The sequence below is a fragment of the Rhipicephalus microplus genome, chromosome 10, assembly GCF_043290135.1.
Source record: "Rhipicephalus microplus isolate Deutch F79 chromosome 10, USDA_Rmic, whole genome shotgun sequence".
In the NCBI taxonomy this organism is placed as follows: Eukaryota; Metazoa; Arthropoda; class Arachnida; order Ixodida; family Ixodidae; genus Rhipicephalus; species Rhipicephalus microplus.
The window spans coordinates 27,835,273-27,856,348 of NC_134709.1; the positions used below are offsets into that span (position 1 = coordinate 27,835,273).

Consider the following 21,076-nt stretch of genomic DNA (forward strand, 5'->3'; position numbering starts at 1 on the left):
GAGGAAGGGAGCCTTTCCCTAACGAGTCATTCATTTGACGCGAATAGTGTCTCGCCACCAACGCATTTACCGCGCCGGCGAGCCCCACGCCTACAGCTCCTCAATTCGCGACTTCGAGATGAGCGCGCGTTTAGCTAGGCCTAATCAGCTTCCATTGTAACGAGGCAAGTACGTGGAGAAGCCTTTTGCATGTAGTAGGACTGCATGTAGTAGGACTGCATGTAGTAGGAAATAAGAGAAATGCAGAGGCGCGAAACAATTCTTTAAGAATTTATAGGGCGAACCTATAAACGTCCACTCGTAAAAGGGACAGACAACAACACCGTTGCCAGAAAAAAAAAAAGAAATAAAGCTTGCTGTGACGCTAAGTTCGTACGGCCTCGCGTAAGAACGCGAGCAATGATTGGTCTTTTTTCGCGAAACAAAAGAAACAAGAAAATATCTTTCGAAATCAACATCTCACCGCCATTGGCGGCTGCCTGAATACGCCGGAAATGAAGTTCGTCTGCAACGTTTGTCGTCTGATTCTTCTGTGGCTGCTCATGTCGTTGATGTCGCCCCTACGACGCGCGCGTGCCCGTCTTTCCGAGAGTTGTTATCACTTGTTTTTGTGAATAGTACTGTTCAGTATACTGTCCCAGCGACGACACACGAGCAACAGACATGTTCGAGACACGTGTGGTTATGGAAATTTAAGCGCACATTAAAGAACAGCATACGGCCGAAAATTTCCAGATCCCTTCATTGCCGAGTCCCTTGTGATCATATCATTAGAGAGTTTTAGTACTGCGGAATGGTGCTACGCACGCATCACGCAAGCGACTTGCGTTACGTGGCGTCGTTTGCCACTAATCGGCTTTTAGTACGCCGTAGTACCCGCGTACGTAACGAGCGTGAAGCGTGTTGCGTCATCTGGTATATCAAAATAGAAGCACGTGTTGTTGACAGCCAATGTGAGCCAATCCAAGTGTTATAGCCAGATTGTGGCCATATTTTAAGCCACAGAGCCAGTCGGTGCTTGCCTTCGATGCCGCCATTTTGCAAAACGAAGTCTCGCGCTGTCGCGAACTTGTTCGAGAGCGGCGCGATCACCTCATACGTACGCACGCACGCATCTCACGCGTGCGTACGTAGCGGCTGCGTACGTAACGCGATACGTGCGCGTTGCTGTCTGCTCACGCGCACTACGCAGAACGTGGCGTCCTTACGTACGCAACGCCGCCACGTACGCAGCGTACGCAGTACTAAAACTCTCTATTGTTTTTGGGACGTAAAACTCCAAGAATAGTTTTTATTAGCGGGCAACCGGTGCTCACGAAAGCGCAAAAGAAAGCCCCACTTCTCGGAGTGCTGCACGTATTTAAGGGGAAACGACAGTACACGTGTCAACCTTAAAACGACAATTGCTTCGAAGCTGAAAATACCGGCAGTCACAAACACTCACACGTGTCAGAGGCACAAAGCGCTGGAGGGATATTGAAAACGTAATCGCACACCTCGCTAAGCCACTGGATTACCAAATCGCACGGGATGCAGAAAGGCGCGCTGTGCGACAGCCATTTCGAATGACGTTTCGCGGGTCGCTCCCATTTTACGACACTACGGCTGTAAGTGAAACCACCGCTGCGACCTCTAGGGGGACAAAGTGACATCTAATGAAGTGACGAACCGAAAGTGTGGCGGTCGTAAAGCGGCCAACAAAAGTTATCGCGGGTCGTGAGAACGCGAGAACAAAGACTAACAGCCCTTGTGCTCAGCGAATATTGTTTCCATTGAAAGTGAAAAAAAAAAACAAATAAGATCGTCGGTAAACACGAAAAAAGGGTTAAGCCTACTTTAACACTGAACGCTGCCGTTAAGCCCAGTTGCCGAGTTCAGCCGCTTTCATTTTAAAGAGTGCTAGTGCGAATGTGCGTCACGCCTTTACATTGAAAATAAGGATTTTACACGGATTCAAATTCTCTAATCTCTAAATCTCTATCGGTATCCACTGTGTTATGCAGCGTTACGTGTAAAAGTGTGTTGTGGGGGCTGAAATAGTCCAAAATAGTCAATTTCTTGAGACATCGAGTCGTTTTGGGTAACCTGTAAATACATATGCGTATTGAAGTTATCTCCCCCCCCCCCATCTTCCACCACCTTTTTTTTTTCTTTAACGAGCACGTTGTCATTCGGGGACTGGAAATTGCCAATAATGCCAGCTGGCCACAGCTCCAGCTAGCTACAATTTTAAACAGCGATTAAAACTTTTGTTATGTCATCTTACCTAAAACTGCCTTCTTATGGTCGTTTCCTTGTTTTAGTGAATTGTGTTGTGTGTATTGTCCTATAGGGTTGGCCGCTTAAACAATAGCTTTAGGTCAGGCCGCTGACTGATGAGAAATATCTTGAAAGCTCATCGTTGCCAACCTTTGCCGAAACATTTGGGTTCGAACCATGGACTGGAGTAACGTTCGAAAAACACGCAAGTGTGTGAAAATATAGAGAACGAAATCGGCAGTAATTTTTTCAATCTTTTATCTATCTATCCGTCTTTTACTCTAACTATCCATATCTTATTTCCATCTTGCCTGTTTCATCTCTTCATATTAGGAGATATAGAATTAAAATGTAGGTATTAAAAATCTATCTATCTATCTATCTATCTATCTATCTATCTATCTATCTATCTATCTATCTATCTATCTATCTATCTATCTATCTATCTATCTATCTATCTATCTATCTATCTATCTATCTATCTATCTATCTATCTATCTATCTATCTATCTATCTATCTATCTATCTATCTATCTATCTATCTATCTATCTATCTATCTATCTATCTATCTATCTATCTATCTATGTGTCTGTATGCCTCTCTCTCTTGTACACCCTGTGTTATCTTGTCTAATCCTTCTGTTCGATATCCATGATGGTAAGATCATGATAATGTGTGGTCGAGTGTGTTCGAAGCAGGGCATTGCAAGTGAGGTTAACGGCTGACCGAGTTTCGCCTGCAATGAGAAAATACAACGATGGATAGATAATATGAGATGGGAACAAGCAACCACAGGAGACAAGATAGATGTGCGGGTAAACGCGAAAATGTACAACATCATAATGAGCGCGTATACGGCAAGGACGGCTGCCTAATTCAATAGAATGCCACTGTTCCGTTCTGTATTATCGTCTGTTTTTTTTTTTTTCAGAGGCATTGTAGGTGTATGCCAGTTACCACGAAGAACGATAATCAAGTTTCTTAGCGTGAACTTCCAGCTTCTCTGCCGACGTGCTAAGAGAGGTTGAAGTCACTGCTGCTGCTGCTTGCGCCGGGAAAGTTACAGGATTTAAACAAAATGAGATATGGGCCAAGGCAGCTCACTGTACTAGTGAACGGAATATGCGTTTAGACCACGAAAACCACTGTAACTGGGGCAGACGATATTGAAGAACGCTTCTGTTTTTTTTGTTGTTGTTGTTGCAGACGACAGTGGGGAGAAATGGGGGCGTTATATGATATCCTTTCAATGTTGACCGAAGAAACAACGACGGAAAGCGATTGCGTCCGAATGGAACCTTCGATTATTTTCTTCTGGTATGGTTGTTGCTGGCGCCTTTGAGCAAAGGCAAACACATTTCTCACAAGTGTTTATCGGCTGAGAGCTTTCGTATCAAACTGCGCGAACTATTGCAGCGTTAAGATTAATAATAAAAAGAAACATAGGTATTGCGCTTACGATGGTTGAACGACCTTTCAAACGATATAGTAGGGCTTTAATTTTGCCAAGGAGAGCAACGAGATAGTGACGCGTTGACTTTAGAAAATATACGATACTCTTGTTGCGTTGAACATGGGAGTTGATATGAACTAGGCACTTCAACTTCGTTAGTTTATTTGATCGTAGAAGTACCACAACGAACGCGAAGCTTTACAAGGTATCTTAGGTTGATATTTAACACCTCTAATACGTAGAACAAGAGGCTTTGGCTAATGTAACACTGGTAGTAGTTTATGAGACAACGACCCATTAGCGAGTGGCGTGGGACAATGGTACACAAATCCGTCGTTTCATCAGGCGTCGATTGCCGTTTCCATGCAAGCGATATGGAATTCCAAACAGACGATGACCCACTTTCTGGTATCGTCTGTCATCCTGGTGCAGACGACATCGTGCGCTCAGTCTTTCCCAAGGATAATAACGTTCTCTCGTTGTTTTTTTTTTTTTCGGAATGGGTGTATGGAAGAAGGCAGCTTGGCGTTTAAGAGGAGGCAGCGTTTCGTAAAAAAAAAAAAAAAACGCGAACGAATCTATCTTTGTCCAACTGATGTGTTTCGAAAGGAAAGGCGATACGCGCGTTTCTTAAGGAGGTGAGAGAAACAGAGCAATAGTTACGACAAATGCGGCCGCCGTGTGGCGCCACTTGGCAACTGAAGGCGCCGTGGCACCTCCGAGTGCAACACTGGCGGCACTGTTATTGATGCAACTTTTTGTAACCGAGAGCGTGGACCTCGGAACTGCTTTTCTCTCGGAGCACAGCAAGGCCACTCCCTTGCACGATCTTGCGAGAGAATCTTTCTTTCTTTCTTTCTTTCTTTCTTTCTTTCTTTCTTTCTTTCTTTCTTTCTTTCTTTCTTTCTTTCTTTCTTTCTTTCTTTCTTTCTTTCTTTCTTTCTTTCTTTCTTTCTTTCTATTTCTTTCTTTCTTTCTTTCTTTCAAGCGATAGCAATTATATGGACGCTCTCAGCTGGATTTTGCCGCCGGCGTCGGCTTTGATGTCATGCACCATATATGCATACGCATCTATATATATGAAAACGCAAGAGAGAAAAAAAATCCAGAAAAAGACTCCGGCGCGCGGAATCGCACATGGGACCTCCGCGTCGTGAATGCAAGGGGTTAACCACTGAGCCACCGAAAGGTTTTTTTTTCTTTATTACTGAGTCACCGAAGGGTACCTCCTTCAACGTTCAAACGGCAAGCTGTTTATATCTGCCACTTTCCGCTGTTGGCGGGAATCCCGGGGGGAGGGGTGCTATCGTGTTTTCAGCATTGTCAGCAAGATGGCGCAGTGAACGCGTGGCGGCTCTCATCTATCTCGCGTAGTTTGGCCCGCGGAAAGGGGAGTGGACGACCTATCGCACACCCTTATCTCCCGGTGGGGAGAATCATACGTCTTGGCTGGTGTTGGGTTTGCACTGGAATGATTCTGTTGTAGTTACGGGGCGCACAAAGGTCACTGCAATCGTTGCACAGCCTCCGTTTGCCAAAAAGGTGCGCTTTCCATACACAGTGAAGTAACAATTGAGACACTTATTCGCGTGCATCTGTACCTGTGAGTACGTTTGGGTGCGTCACTTGTGCGTGAGAAATGCGGGACACGTTTCGATCTGCTTGCCATTTTGCGTGTGGCCATCTAATTTGTTGCTATCATGTTCATTGCTTCGCCTTTGTGGCAAAGCTGTGACTTTTCTTTCTTCCTTTCTTTCTTGCTTTTTCCTTTCTTTCTTTCTTTCTTTCTTTCTTTCTTTCTTTCTTTCTTTCTTTCTTTCCGCCACACAGCAGTGTAGAAAGGACGACAGGTAATGATGATATATGGGGTTTAACGTCCCAAAACCACCATATGATTATGAGAGACGCCGTAGTGGAGGGCTCCGGAAATTTTGACCACCTGGGCTTCTTTAACGTGCACCCAAATCTGAGCACACGGGCCTACAACATTTCCGCCTCCATCGGAAACGCAGCCACCGCAGCCGGGATTCGATCCCGCCACCTGCGGGTCAGCAGCCGAATACCTTAGTCACTAGACCACCACGGCGGGGCAGGACGACAGACAAAAGCTACAAAATTAATAAGGTAAATGCGTTGTATTCCTGATCAAGCTAACCAATTTCGAAACTATGTGAGTCATTGCATAGCGAATTATGAAACGCAAATTATGAAAAGAAAAGTAATGAAAATAGGTGATGGCTCATTTTGTGAATGCATCGCGAAAATATGCTGATTGCCATAACCTTTTGACATGACATGATGTGATGACGATGACGTCAAGCCGTGATTTCATGATGACGTCATAACACTAATTCGCACTAACACTTCTATGGTATAAAGACACACATACATAATATTGACGTGTTGTTAAGACGTCTCAGATATTCGCAATAATTGCTTTTTAATTGACAATCGCACAAGTATGAACGGTGAAACTTGAGCAATATTGGTGGGCGCTGCGGATGGGGTTGACTTCTTGGGTTGCCATTCAATCGTTACAGCATTCAAACAGACAATACAATGTTGTTTTCTTTTTGTGGCTCTACTCGGCGTTGATGCTACCTTAACTGTAACTGCGCCCACGGGAGGGCTATATGCTCTTCCATAGTAGAGTATCTAGTACTGTAAATCGTTATTCACTTTTTCTAAACACCCCACAATGTTGTTTTGTGTTCCTTTTCATGAATTGTACATACCCCTGTGCATAGTTTTTTTGTGCACGTTAGAATTTCTCTTTACAGGTACAGACAGTTCCTGTTGTGCATTTGAATGTATAGTAAGATATATTAGAAATGTCTGGAGAACGAAAAATGTGACATATAAATGTCTTCTGTGTATGTATGCTTTTTTCAGAAATAAATAATCTTAAACAACAGACCAAAATTTTCGCGTCGAAGTACCCCAAGAAAGACTATCGTTTTAAAAAAAATGAAATAAAGATGTTTCCCAGGCTGCGATTGCAGAAAAAAAAAAATGTTCTGTTCACTCCATTTGCTCTGTTCGTAAGCGCTTCTAATCACGATCTTGTTTCACGTGGACTGAAAATGCTCCGCGACTGGAGCGGCCAGTTTTTGCCACCATTCTTTGTGACCTGCAGACACTGCAGAGCTTTTGAATGTAATGTAATGATCTGTGCATTATGATACCATTAAGTTTCCATGAGCGGTAACGAAGGGCCTGCGTGTATCGTTATTTTGTATAAGAACAGCTTCCCATCTAAATTAATTTTAAAACGCACAGGATCGGGCATTACCAAGAACAAACACGCCGTCGCAATTTCGACGGCTTGGCTGGCCCTGCCCTATTTCGACGGGTTCCGACTAAAAATCGCTCCTGCCAGTGCCATAAGAGCGAAAATTTCCAACATGTTGGGAGCGAACAGACCTATTTCTTGCCGCGAGAGAATTCACAGCCTGAAAATCGCCACTTTTTGTGTAAAGTGAAACGGCCCGTAGAAAGAAAGTAAAGCAGTACAACGCCAATTTTCACTTGACCCCATTTTCCCGGTAACGGAAAGAGCCCTGGATTTTCTCGTTGTTCCAAATAAGTGGTAAGCTGAGACAAATAGTGCCTTGCAACATTGAGATCAAATCGCAGAATGGACAACCTGCTTTTCGACACAGTTATGAAGCGGTGAGTGCTTTCGCCAGAGTAGTGAGTTTTTGAAGCGGATGCAGTCCCCGACACTTGAGGACGCGCAGGGAGCGAAATTTTCTTAACTCAAAGCTATTGCGCCATGGGAGACATTAGTGGATGCAAATGGGTTGTAGAAGAGAATTGTAGCATTCTTTTCTGACGTCACGAAATTATGCATACTTGGGAAGTGATGAGATTGACAGGTGTCGCAACTTCCACCACAGGAATGTCCCAGTAGACAGACAAGCCGATAAAGTCTGCTGTTAAGTACCTCTATTCAAGGAGTAGTAACAAAGCATAGAAAAAAAAAAACGGGCCAATTATTTTACGTGACGTCACCGATGGAAAAAAAAGGGTTGGAAAGGTAAGCACACTTAGTCGTGATGAAGAACTGGTGCAGAGTCGAACACTTGCCCATGCCACCCCTTTTATTTCATTCATTGTTTCATTAATTATTTCTTTCTGTCTTCCTCTCTCTCTTTCTTTCTTTCTTCCGTTCAAGGTTGTTTTGGGTGTTCCACTTTTTTAAGGTCATTCTGACGCAGTAGTGAGGCTGTCTTGACGTTATTGCCGACGTCATTATGCGCAAAATTGAAAGTTGTGGCGAAGGAAGCGAAAAAAAAAAAGGGGGGGGGGGGATCCTCAAGCTTTGCCTTTGAGTCGAACGCGATAGCACTATCTCGTCTCTGGTGAGTACTTAAACCTCTGAGTGCACACTTTTTAATGTGTGTCGTTACTCGTCCATATGAAATTGTGGATAACTACAATGTAATCGATAAAGATTAAAGGGGCTTGTTTCAGCGAAGCTTTCGCATACGGCTGTGTCCTTCGTATTTGTTTTAGCGCTGATCACTTTTTGCTTAATCACGAACCTTATTTTGTGGAGTGCTAATCAACAAAAGAGGACGTGGGGGTTCTTATCTCCCGACCGTTTCCCCCATCGCCTACTCGACTACCTCACTACGCGGGGAAGGGGCGGGCGAAGAGACAATAATAAAATTCGTTAAAAGAAAGATTCACGCTGCCCAGTTGTTTTTCTTCACAACGTGTGCAAGCCACCCCGACACATTTTTCGGTGAAAAGTAGTAAAAAAATCAATATTCCAATGCAAGCAAATGCGAAGAAATCCAAACAATAAAGTTACGCAAAAAGCCTACCATTTCGGCGCGAAATGACAAGTAAATCATTTTTATCAACACTCTCAGAAATTCAAGAAGCAGCACAAACCTAAATTTTCCGACAGCTATATATTTGCCTCTTTCTTCAAGGAAGCCAAAAAAACTTGTCTGTGTATCAAAGCTCGCACACCCAAATCCAGTATTTAATATTGAAGAATGAGTTGCCTAATGTACAGACCAACTTTTAAACTGTGTTAACAAGTCCCTGGCAGTAGCCAAGTAGGGAAGGTATCCAGTTTTAAACCGGAAAGGCGCCGGTTCGAATCACGGTGCCGGTAGTGTTAAAGGAAGAGCAAAACGCAAGGCGATGGGGGCAAGTAAGCGAAAACGTTGAAGTCTGTTGTTTATTTTTAATCGTGAACTGTAGTAATGAGCAGACTAAGTTCTGTACATTGAATCCTGTGCCGGGTCGGTAGCCGACTGCGAATAGTTTTCAGTTCCTAACCAAAAGGTTGGTGGTTCGATTGACAGAGCTGAAGTTACTGGAACACTAGGAAGTCACCCAGATACATTACTGCCATAATTGAGATGTACGTGCTGTCACATAATGGAACAAAAATGCGGCTGACCCTTGTAAGCCATAAAATTATCCAGACATTTTTTCTTCTTCTCCTAAAAACAGTCTGTTTTTACAAAATAGGGAACCAACACTACAACGACATCAGGCCAAAAGGCCCGGGTTTCCCATGCCGCCGAGTTTCCACAAGGTGGAGAGCGAGAAAACTTCAAAAGCAAAAATTTTAAAGGCTCTAGCGAATTCTAGTTGGGAATGGTGTTGACAGCGAGATTCGAACCCCCGACCTGCCGGTTATGAAATGAACAATCAACCTCTCAGCCGCTATCATAGATTGGTATTCTACCTGCAATGTTAGGCTGACCTTCGTCTTTTAAATTTTTGGAAACTGATAACAGCTTAACACTCAAACTAAAAAAAAAAAAACGTCACCTGAATTGTTAAGTTGATGTCATAATAGTGTCTTTTACATGAAAACAAGCCATTTGATTTCACCGATGGGCTGAAATACCGCAGAACCCTAGTCGCAAGTTCGTTTATTATCCGGAATGTCACTGGTTCTAATCCCGCTGTCGTCCTCATCAATGTGATTCGAACTACCAGCGATCCTATAGCTCTGTCATTCAAACTACCAACCTTTTGGTTATTAACCGAACACTACTAGCATTCCGCCATACCAGCACGGCACTGGATACAATGTTAGGAACTTGGTCTGCTCATCACTACAGGTCACAATTAAAAATTAAGAATGGAATTCAGCGTTTTAGCTTCCTTGAACACATCACCTTGCGTTTTTCTTCCTTTAACACCACCCCAACAATGATTCGAACCAATGACCTTTTTGTTTAAACCTGAACACATTACCGATTCCGCTACTGCCACGGACTTGATAACACAGTTAAGAAATCGGTCTGTATAATGCGAATCCCCTTCAATATTAAATGCTGACTTGGTGCGTCTGAGCCTTGGCGCACACGAAGTTGTCTGGCCTCCTTGAAGAAAAAGGTAAATATATCTCTATCTGAAATCTTGAGTTTTGTGATCCTTGGGTTTCTAAGCGTTGCCAAAATTGATTTAGTTGCAATTTTACGTCAATATTGTTATGAAGTACTTGCAAAACTTCAATCTTTCAATTTCTTGAAATTCACTAGTTGGCTGGACTTTAATTGCTGATGCTGGACTTTAATAATTTAAGATGGCTGGACTTTAATAATTTAGGATGGATGGACTTTAATGGGTCCTTCGGAACGTGCATTAGCACGTTTCGGGCCGCTATAAGATCTATTTGCCGCCTTTCTCCACCAACAAAGGTATGCTTAAAGATAACTTTTTTTTTTTACTGTAGACGTCATGATTTTTTTTGTTTGACTATTCTATACTGTAACCGACTGCTCATTTTGCCCTCGTTCTTCTTCAATTTTCTCCTTGTACAGAGGTCCTTGCATGGTCGAAATGAAACAAGTTGCGAGCTTTTGAATCACCGTGTTCTGTTTTTTTTTTAATTTTTTTTCGTTTCATTTCGTACAGGGCAGCGTATAACAAAGGAAAGCCGTTCCGACTAGCCTCCATTGCAGCTTCATTAACCTGCATTTATTTTTATGCGTCTGCCGAGTAACGTGGAGGCTAGTATAGATGTGAATTGTCACGTCAAACCAGTCAATACGCAAGGACTATGTCGTAAATCCCACGTGATGAAACATCACTTCCAATCTCAAAAATAGCCGTTTTGTGTCACTCAAGTCTGAAAATAATGCGCTTTGTCCGTTGAAATAAAGCTATAGCAGCGTCGTTTCTCGCGTTGTCACTTGTGCAATGACATCAGTGCATTCCACAGTTCCAGAGGAGGCGATGAAAGCGACACTCGAGTCGCAGGACCCCAAACGGACACATAGAAAAACGGACACTCCCCCCCCCCCCTTAACTGCTAAGGGGCTAAGGGGGGGGGGAGTGTCCGTTCGTCTATGCGTCCGATCACGTTCGAGAATGCAGACGGCAAGCGGGTAACACCGACGAGACGCGAGCCAAGGAAGCTGAGCGCAAGCGTCATCAGCGCATTTACCGCTCTGTTTCGTCCATGCTACGTACGGCGACTATCCAGGAAACAGAGAAGCACTCGTTCTCCACGCACCCAGGCACAGCCCGCACAGCGGACAATCGGAGAGCAGCGGTACAGCGCCATCTAGAATATTCCCACTCAACTGCAGTTTGTATGTGGATGTATGGATGAATGGATGGATGGATGTATCCGGCTGTGCCCTTTAGATTGGGCGGTGGCTCACGCCACCTAGCCATAAAGTTAAGTACTATCACTGTGTGTTCAAGGATTTCATTTCACTCGTGCCTCGACTGTAGCCACCAATCAGTTAGCCTCCTCCTGGTTATTTCTACCTGTTTATAGTCTATTTTGCCTTCACTGTCCCTAAACCCCAATGATCGAATGTACTTCTATTAGAAAGCGCCATGTATCATACTGTTTGGGAGATACTGCCCTTTTTTTTTCTTTCTCGTCTCTTCTCTCTGTTACGAGTGACGCATGACAAGGCTAGGCTAACAGGAGCTTCGCCCCTAAAACGTTCAAGTACTGTCACCAACTGGCAAAACTAGGTCGACAAGCTCACTCATCACTCTATTCACTCAGGCGGGGTATAGAGAGTCTGAGTACGAGTGAGTCCACTTGAGTAATACATTGGTGATCTTGAATCCGAGTGAGTGCGGTTGATGAAAAATATTGATGAGCGAGTCGGAATGAGCCCCGAGAGAAAATTGTATCTCTTGAGTGAGTCTGAGTGAGCTCCAATTTTTCTGCGGACCGATGCAATTAGCCCAGCTTTCAATCCTTCTACAGTTTCCGTGGAGTAGGCAGAATGTTTTCTTTCGGGGAGGTGGTTCAACTATAGTTTATGTATGCTCGTGAGTGCGTTTATAACAGTGTGCGTGTATATATACGCAAGGAAAACTGAAAAAAAATTGGAGGGAGAGAGGGTTTGAGCCTCACTTATTGGCTACTCCACTGGTGGAGAAATAAGGGTGGGAAAGAGGACCGATATATAAAGCCACACACGCGCGCACACACACACACACACACACACACACACACACACACACACACGCACGCGCACACACACACACACGAACACACACACACACACACACGCACACACACACACACACACACACACACACACACACACACACACACACACACACACACACACCAAATTCAGGACCTTCCAATCAGAGCTGTTCTGAGAGACCTGTTGAACGCAAAAAGCGCAGTAACGCATGTACAGCACCCTTATGTGTTCTCTCGATAGCCCAGGGTTTATTTTTCCGTACGAAAAAGTTCGGTCATACACTTTATCGAGCGCGTTGCAAAACGACTGCCTCTGTGAACAGTATGCTGTGGGCAGTCGCACAGAATGTGTGGAATCGTTTCATCGCTGCCGCAGTGGTCACAGGCTGCGGCGTCGGCCATTGCTATACGGAAGACGTGCGCAAACGCGACACCCGACCATTACCTTCACAGCCGACGAAGTCCTGGAAAACATTCGAAAGGCTGAGAGTTGGATCCGGGGAATACGGTCGTGCGTGCTTGAATTGCGGCTCGTCCCGGTGCGACGTGACGCATTGGCGAGCAAGCACGCCGACCTTCAGGGCAGCGTCAGTCCCGTAGAGAGCGACATTATTACTTTATTGTTTTTAGGCCGACGCGGCAGCTTGATCGGCCCGGTAATTGCCGATAATCCCGCGAAGACTTAAAACCTATTCAACAGTTATTTCATGTCCTTTCCCGATTCCGGTCTCTTTTACCGTCTGTAGCACCAGTTGATCGTGAGGACCGCTGCGCAAAGGCGACGAAGGCTGCAATAACGCCCTTGAGTCGCTGAACGTCATCCACTTTGGTGCCAGTTTATGAGTACCAATATTATGTACGGGTCCTTGACTTTGACGGTAACAAAGGAACTCAAGAAGAAAAAACTGGACTACGCAGCATGTGGTGGAACGGAACATGATAGACGTGACAGTAAGACATCGGAAAGAAGCAGAGGAGTCCACCACGAGCGCCACAGGTGCAGTTAGTATACTAGTTAACAATAAGCGAAAAAGAAGAAAAAGAAACAATGAAAGGACCTGGCTTGACCAAGTAATCCGTAGGAATGACGGATTACTTGGTCAAAGATTTCTAAAAATAGGCTAAAATTTATTCTCCAATTATCACACGGGAATATCAGACTCAAAACATCGACCTTCCAGACTCTGTAATCATCGCGTCCCACCAGGAATCACCATTCTGCAAAGTTCACGCCTATCACAGCGCGCACTAACAAGTTTAAGTATTCCTTTTTTTTCCTCGCACCATAACCGACTGGAATAACCTTCCACATGAAATTCTTTCATCCGATAATGTGCTGAAATTCGTTGATCAAAGGTTTGACTTGTAAATTTTGTATTATACTATTTCCCAGTGTTTTTAAAAATATTTTGTATTGTCCTGTTTATTGTTTTTACCTTGCTAAAGAGTGTATAATTGATCTAACGACTCTGTAACACCCCCACTCCTGTTTGGGCCCATTTGTGGCCTGCAGTCTTGTATAAATAAAAATAAATAAATATTACATAATAAATAAATAAATACCAGCCACTTGCTTACATCCGCACAACCCTCGGAAACAAGATCTGCCCGTAGTTTCGTGGAGAAACCCTGTTTTTCTCCGTGTCGTCCACTGGTCTCTTCCTTTCACGGCAAAATCGCTCGCAGGACCAGATGCGGGTGGTCTGCGTACTCTCAACTTCATTGCACTCATTACGCAATGTGGAGGAAGCGACCCCTACTTCGAACTTCTATGCTCTAAAGTAGGACTGTTGTGCACATCGTCGGAGGTTAATTTTCAGGGCCGTGGTAGCCGCATGTAGATTGGAGGGAAGGATCGGGAGGCAGTTGGGACGCGTAATGCCAGAGAACATTCGGGCAGTTCGCTCGCTCGTTACAAGAGCCCGTAGGTTTGAAATTAATATTACGTCCTACATGGGCAGCGTCCCTCAAAACACACCAAGACGCATAATTAAAAAAAAGTATATACTAAAAAACTCCATAATTTAATTTAAGCCTCCGCGCTATCGCAACACAGAGCAGGAACACGTGAAAAGGGTAATTAATAAGGCGCGTCGTATTAAATCTTAGTAAATAGTAGAAAAAAACAGGAAGTCTGAAGAACCAAGGAGACATGGCAACACGGCGAGAGTAGCCACGTTCCTTGTTTCATTCAATTTTTTGCATGTATTTATTTTAAGATAATCGCTTATTCTGTCGTATGCGTGTTTTGTTGCCAACGCTGGGAGGAAAGGAATAGCGTACCTCAGTCGCACTTCATCGTCTTGGGTGAAAAAAAACAATATAAAGAAAACGATATAAAGAAAGGACGCTAAAAAACGATCGTGTAGAGCCAGCGAAATTAAATGGGAAAGCATGAATGCGTGGGAAGGGCAGTGCATTTGCAATCTGAACACGTTTAAACGGATGGGTTTTTCTTTTGTTTTTAGAGAAGAGAAGCGATGGGGAATGGAAATGGGGACAGACTTAACAAAAAACGGGAAGAAACCATCCCAAGAATCGAAGTTGGCCAGCGAGAGAAGAGGGCGAGTGGAATTGGGGATGACCGACGCCGAAGCGCTTTTCTTTCGCGCTAGAAAAGGGGGAGAGCGCGATGCGGTAGGGAAGAGAAGGCGAGGGCGGGAGGGAAATGAGGGAAATACCACGTGACTCGTCCGCTTCTCCTCCCTCCGGGTCCCAGAGGAGTACAAAAGTGGCCTCCGGTTGCCCGAGTCGGGAGCGAATTCTCGGGAGACGCGCGCAGCATCAACTCGGGGGAAACGCTTCCTCGTCTCGTCGGCTCTCCCCTCTGTATCCCGTGGTGCCCGTTGGTTGCAGACTCTTCTTCCCTACGAGGGACGTCCCGTCACCGGAGAGGTGTGCGCACGGTTCATCGGCTCCAGCGTTCCCCGATTTCTTACCACCGCGACTTCTCGCACGGACGACTTCCCGACACCCTAAGGTACGTTGACGACGGCGCTCTATACCATTCGCGTAATTTTTCTTCCATTTATTTTGAAAGAGATATTTGAAAGGAAAAAAAAAACTAACGGGAGAGATGTGACTATAGAAGCTAGAGAATAGCCAAAATGGTTCATAAAGGCAGCGTAGAATTGATGATGTAACGAAGTTTATTGTTAACGAAGTGGCTATATACAGAACGAAGCAGACGCTTTACAGCCTAGGCTCCTAAAGTCCAAAGGCGGAAGGGTGACCCTCGATAAGAAAATATGTAAGAACAATTCAAAGACGAACAGTATGAGAGTATAATGTCAGCTGAACACTGTTATACAACGACACATACAATATAACAATAGTAATAAATACAACATCCATAAACAAAAACTCCGCATCACAACTCAGTTAAGACAAAATTGACAAAATAGCCCGCCAACACTCTGGTGTCAATGCCGATAGGAGCGCCCCACGAAACCTGACCTTAAAATAAAAAAATAAAATATCTTACCACCATTCACCGATTTTTACACTTGTTTGCTGTCAGTGCGCCTTTAAATAAGATGCTTTAATCATTTCGTAGTTCGGGTTTAACGTCCCAAAACCAGAATTTGATTATGAGAGACGCCGTAGTGGAGGGCTCCGGAAATTTCGACCACTTATAGTAGAGCACTTTACTTATACTTACAAGCTAAGAAAAATTCCACGCTGCACCTCAAGTACTGCAGCGCGCCTGTCATTGATCTGCACAACAGAGCAATGTTTGGCAGATTTACGTTCTAACCACGAGTACCTTGTCACTGGTAATGCGAATGCTACACATATATAGGTTAAAGATTCGTCGTTTTAGGGGCTAAGCTCCTTGGGGTGTGGGTCTGTCCTTCCTACGTTGGTGTACGTAGCCACCTTGCAAACATCCCACTACACCCCATCACCGATCCACCACTTCAACGACCATTAAGCCAATACTGTTGAGAAGTAGCCAATATGAAATGCAAGATGGTCATGTACTTGTATCCAGGTGCGCGTTAAAGAATCATAGATTTTACCACTGTGCCCATCCCTTGTTTCTACGTGACTGCCTATAGTTCCACCTTTGCAAACTGCCCACCACTTCTTCCTCGCAAACATCCCGCTACGCCCCCATCACCGATCCATCACTTCACCGACCATAAAAGTCGTTATAATGAAGGGGCAACGGAAGCCACGTATAGCTACCACTTACCAACAATAAAAGTTCTTGTATAAATAATACAGTGTTCCTCACGTCTTTGATTATGTAGTGAGCGATATTCGCCGATGGTTCACAGTTTAGCGATGAAACCCTCCAGCGCTTTGCCCCACTCGTCATCATTCCCTCCGTGGATATGCTGTGATTTTTTATAGTTTATAGTCTTTTAAACAATGCAGTCGGCACTTTTGATGAAATTTGTCTAGAAGTGAAATTTTTCGAACAAAAACTAGTGAAGTGAACACTAGCTTTTGCGGGCAAGTGATATGCGTGACGTTTGCGAAACCTGCCCGACCTCACGTAAATGATTGATAGCAATTCCGTGTGCGACCCACGTCACGACAGTTTTGTGTACTGCCTATACTTCGTGGTTTTTCTGAGACTTCTCGTGAACTGGTTCACGGCGTAATTTTTGTCAACAGGGCCTCATCAAGTGTGATACCCGCGGGACGGCTTTATGCTCTCCCATAGTAGAGTACCAAGTAACTACTTAACTACTTTCATTAAGCTTAATTTCGTTAGCTACTTTCACACTTATGCAAATTACGTGGGACGGTGACCGCTGTGGGCGGAGCTTACATTTATTCTTAGGTTGCCACCGACTATAGAGGTTCTTTAACGTGCGCCTAAATCTAAGCGCTCTTAACTAAACACGAGTCGCTAATTGTAAAGCAATCAGCGTGCGGTGCTCAGCATAACGCCCAAGTCCCAGTTCCTGTGCGCTTACGTCACCGAATGCGGACCGACGTCATCGTTGACATCAGCGTTTCACGTACGCCCTCGCCTTAAGCAATCGACTGCCGCGTTCGTCCCCGCATTCTACACATTTAGTCGCTGACTTTTCTAGCTGGCTGTTTCACGACTCCAATCCACCCCGTACCCCCCCTTTTTTTTTTGTCGCAGACGTACGTATGTATACACTACAACTTCTGCGGGGGTAGTGTACGTTCTGTATGCGGTGATTTGTATCTTCCGCGTTCGAGACATGCACGTTGATCGGTCTTGTCCTCCCACGCTTTGGCTGTTATCCGAGTCTTCCGATTCTTTCGTTGAAGTTTTATTTCAGTCTGACGTACTATAATCATCTGTCCATTTCCAGTGTGGCCATTTTGTGCGAAGGTCTGGCGTCCACTTACACGTCATTGGTGTTCGTAGGGAGATTCTGTTGATACTTGCATCGCTTTCGATCATGCGATGTTTGCTTCATATAATGATGTCATCTATACGGTAATTTTAAATGTGGTCAGGTGATGGCTTGTAGGGCGTCATTAAGGGATTCAATGACCGTAGTACAACGTTAAGAGGACATTCGCGTTTCATAAATAAAGTTTCTTTTTTTTTCGTTGAACTTTTTACGTGAACGTAGCACGTGTTTGTATTAATCGCGTCGCCTTGTTTCGTTTTTGCTTATTTTGTTTTTCAATGTTTTCGTTTATGTTTTGAAGCACCGCAGCTCTAAAAAAATGTCTAAATTTTCTCACTGCGGCGAGCATAAGCAACAAGACAGCGCAAAGTCGTCTTCGGAGCCCACCAGATTTAATTTTTGTGAGACAGCCTTAATGTATGTTAACGCCAACGTTAACCGAGCCGTAGTAATCGCGGTGATTAGCGCGAGGCTCGTTATCAGAACGCATCAAAGTTACGGGTGACGTAAAATGGTAGTATATTGGTTTCGCTGTCGATTATGGTAGTTGGTACCTTGTTTGCTCGTGTAGTGTGATTATCTATCCACGCTAAATTCGCTGTGTCGGAATGTTGGCCAGTATCGGAAAATATGTTGGCGCATAGCAGGCTCTAATGTGGCCTATACTCGCATACAACAACCAATGGCTCATATGGAGGTCGGTTGGCTAGTCAGCTAGTAAGTTAGTGGTCTTGTCAGTTTATTAGTTAGTTGGCTGATTAGTTAGCCGGCTAAATAATTGATAGTGAACTTATTAGTTAGTCTGCAAGTGAGTTGATTGGTCAGTTGACCGGTGAGATTTGGTTAGTTATTTTGTTGCTTAGTTAGCTCGATAGTTAAGCAATTAGTTTGTTAATTCGACAGAGAGATCTGGGGGGGGGGGCGCACCTTGGTTAGACGTCCGTGCCGGGATCCTATTCATGCACGGCCACAAGTTGTGGTACTCGAGTGATGGATGACCTAATGCAGAAAGAGCCGAGTATGCACCACTCCTTGCTACGTATGCCTCCTTCCTTCCTTACGTTTTTTTTATCGACGCTATTAGACCACAAAGAGAAGTTTTGCCGGTTTGGCAATCTCTTCTGGCTCACTTCCAAGTTCCGTAGTCGGGTGGCAACGAGATGGACGGACTGACGTGTACAGGCTTGCGAAACCTTTGCATCTTCACGCAGATTCGCTTCTGCGAAACGACTGCGTTTTCTTTTTTTTTTTCAATGCGCGACTGCCCAATTGTTTAGATGTGTTACCGGGCTTAGAGGAGACAATAATATTAAAAAAAAATGAGTGGTGGTTGGGGGGCTAAGGAGAGAGAAACGAATTACATTAAATCAGCTTCAGTTTCACTTGATATAATTAATCTACCAGTTCATAGAGCAGAGCGCATGAGAAGACAGTTCGGAGGAACTTTTGTTACAGATTGGCCTCACACAGCAGCAGTACACACATTCTGCGCAAAAGAAAAGTGAAAACCTTGAATACGTGCGTATGTAGTCTACATGCAAGAAAATTAACACTTACAATGCATTATCATCAAGGCCACTTCACGTTTAAAATTTCAGATAAGAGTCTCGTGAGGGAAAAAAGAAAGCTTGAAGGTCAAACCCATATACTCGATATCAACACTATTTCGTGTAAAGATTTAAAACAGAGGATGGAACAGAGACTTTAATACTTTGATAGCCAGCAATAGCCAATAATTAGCCAACAGTAGAGGTGCCTTGCTACAGTCGACTCGACCAGCCACCATGAACCAGTCAGCTTCGCACGAGCTCCAACCATTTCGTTTTTTTTTTCCTTTACCCCCGTTCAAAAGCACGCCCATCCTTTGTACGGCGCGCCAAATGTAAACAGTTTTTATAGAGACTTTCTATGAACTCTCCTCCTGACTCTCAATCATCAATTTTTTATCACTACAGTTTACGCACACTTATTACTCACTTACTTTTAAAGTCAGTCTATTACAGTTAGGGCATGACATAAGTATTCAGCTAATCACTGCAAACTAACTGATTTGGGGCAGGACCTTTAACAAGTTTTGAAGTGCTTCGCCATGGGTATCCAAGGGACCCTTCTACACACGAAGGGTTGATTGATTTATATGTGGGGTTTAACGTCCCAAAACCACTATATGATTATGAGAGACGCCGTAGTGGAGGGCTCCGGAAATTTAGACCACCTGGGGTTCTTTAACGTGCACCCAAATCTGAGAACACGGGCCTACATACACATGAAGCGTCTCACTCTGGATGAAATTTGTCTGTGTGCGTGTGTATTCCGGTTTCGGTTGTTTTCTACTTCTCCTAATTTTCTTCGCGTATCTTTTAGGCATGCTGCATATAAACATTTGCTAGTAACATCGAATGATTAATAATTAACAAAAATATTAATGTCGGTAGCAAGAACGCGCTGTATAGTTTGTCTGATAGAGAAGGTCACTGATGGGCATGTTATTTCAGCGGCTAAACAAGAAATATTTCGAGTCTTTGACGCTAATCTGGCGCTCTTGCTATCACAGTGTGGTCCACCGTGTCTCACGTACATTAGTTTTGAAAAAAAAAAAACATGGCAAAATCACGCAATCAGTGAAGTAAACACCGATTAGTTCCCGAAAAACTCCGGATGAATGAATACGCCGACGTTATTTGCGAAAGTAGCATGTTAGGTGATTCAGAATCTTTAAGCGAGCTATATACGGTTGCAGTGCGTCTCACGGGTCTCCCCAAAAAACTCTCTAACGCGCATATTCCGATATGGCTTCGACTTGGCCATCTTCCATGTGGCTAGCGGAAACCGTCGTGCACTAATGCATCCTCGATGTACCGCATATATGAAAACGTCCCATTTTGGCAGACACAGTATAGACTGTCCTGACCTTGTATACCCGGATTCAATATGTGTACGCGAGTGTGCTGTGAAGAAGATGTTGGGCAACGTTTGGCGTCTATGTCCGCCAAACGAAGACGCTTAGCGACGAGGGAACGTATAGGGCTGAATAGATTGATGTACAGGAGGCGCATCACTTCGTCCTTGGCGTCAACTTGTCGCTTTGACGCTTTGAAGTTTCCTCTCCTTGGATGGAAAAAAAAAGTTGGCGGTTTCATTCTGCGCTGAATGTCGACTGAGACACTTTTTGTGAGTTTTCTCAGATACACATCCACGCACACTCACTCATACCCGCTCACCCACTCACTCACTCTCTCTCGCCCACTCACTCACTCCACTCACTCACGTGACAAGCTTACAGGGCTGCTTCTGCCTTCACCTATACGAAGTCACCTTCCTTGTACTCTCAGTCGAGCTACTAATCATACCTTCAAAAACTTTATTATTTCGCTTAGGTTTTGCATTGCCTCCGTGATCACCGCATGTTTCACCTAGCGACGATCTCGTCTGATGACATCATTGTGTTCTTGCTTTACGTTAGGCAGTTTTTTTACGACCTGTGATATCGTATTGCTGACCCATAAGTGGTCATTTCCAACGTTTCGGTGACGCACAAGCGACCACTCTGAACGTTTTGGTCACTCACGTCATCA

The 21,076-nt window shown here is 44.3% G+C and overlaps 1 protein-coding gene across 1 annotated transcript in view; it reads left to right on the forward strand.

The window, feature by feature from the left end:
- The first annotated feature begins 14,900 nt into the window (after positions 1-14,900).
- Positions 14,901-21,076, forward strand: part of LOC119185003 (crustacean hyperglycemic hormone) — a 96,371-nt gene continuing 90,195 nt past the window's right edge. Inside the window, exon 1 of the mRNA XM_075875309.1 lies at positions 14,901-15,133. The gene's annotated coding sequence lies outside the window, so the exon portion shown is untranslated. The remainder of the gene's footprint in view (positions 15,134-21,076) is intronic.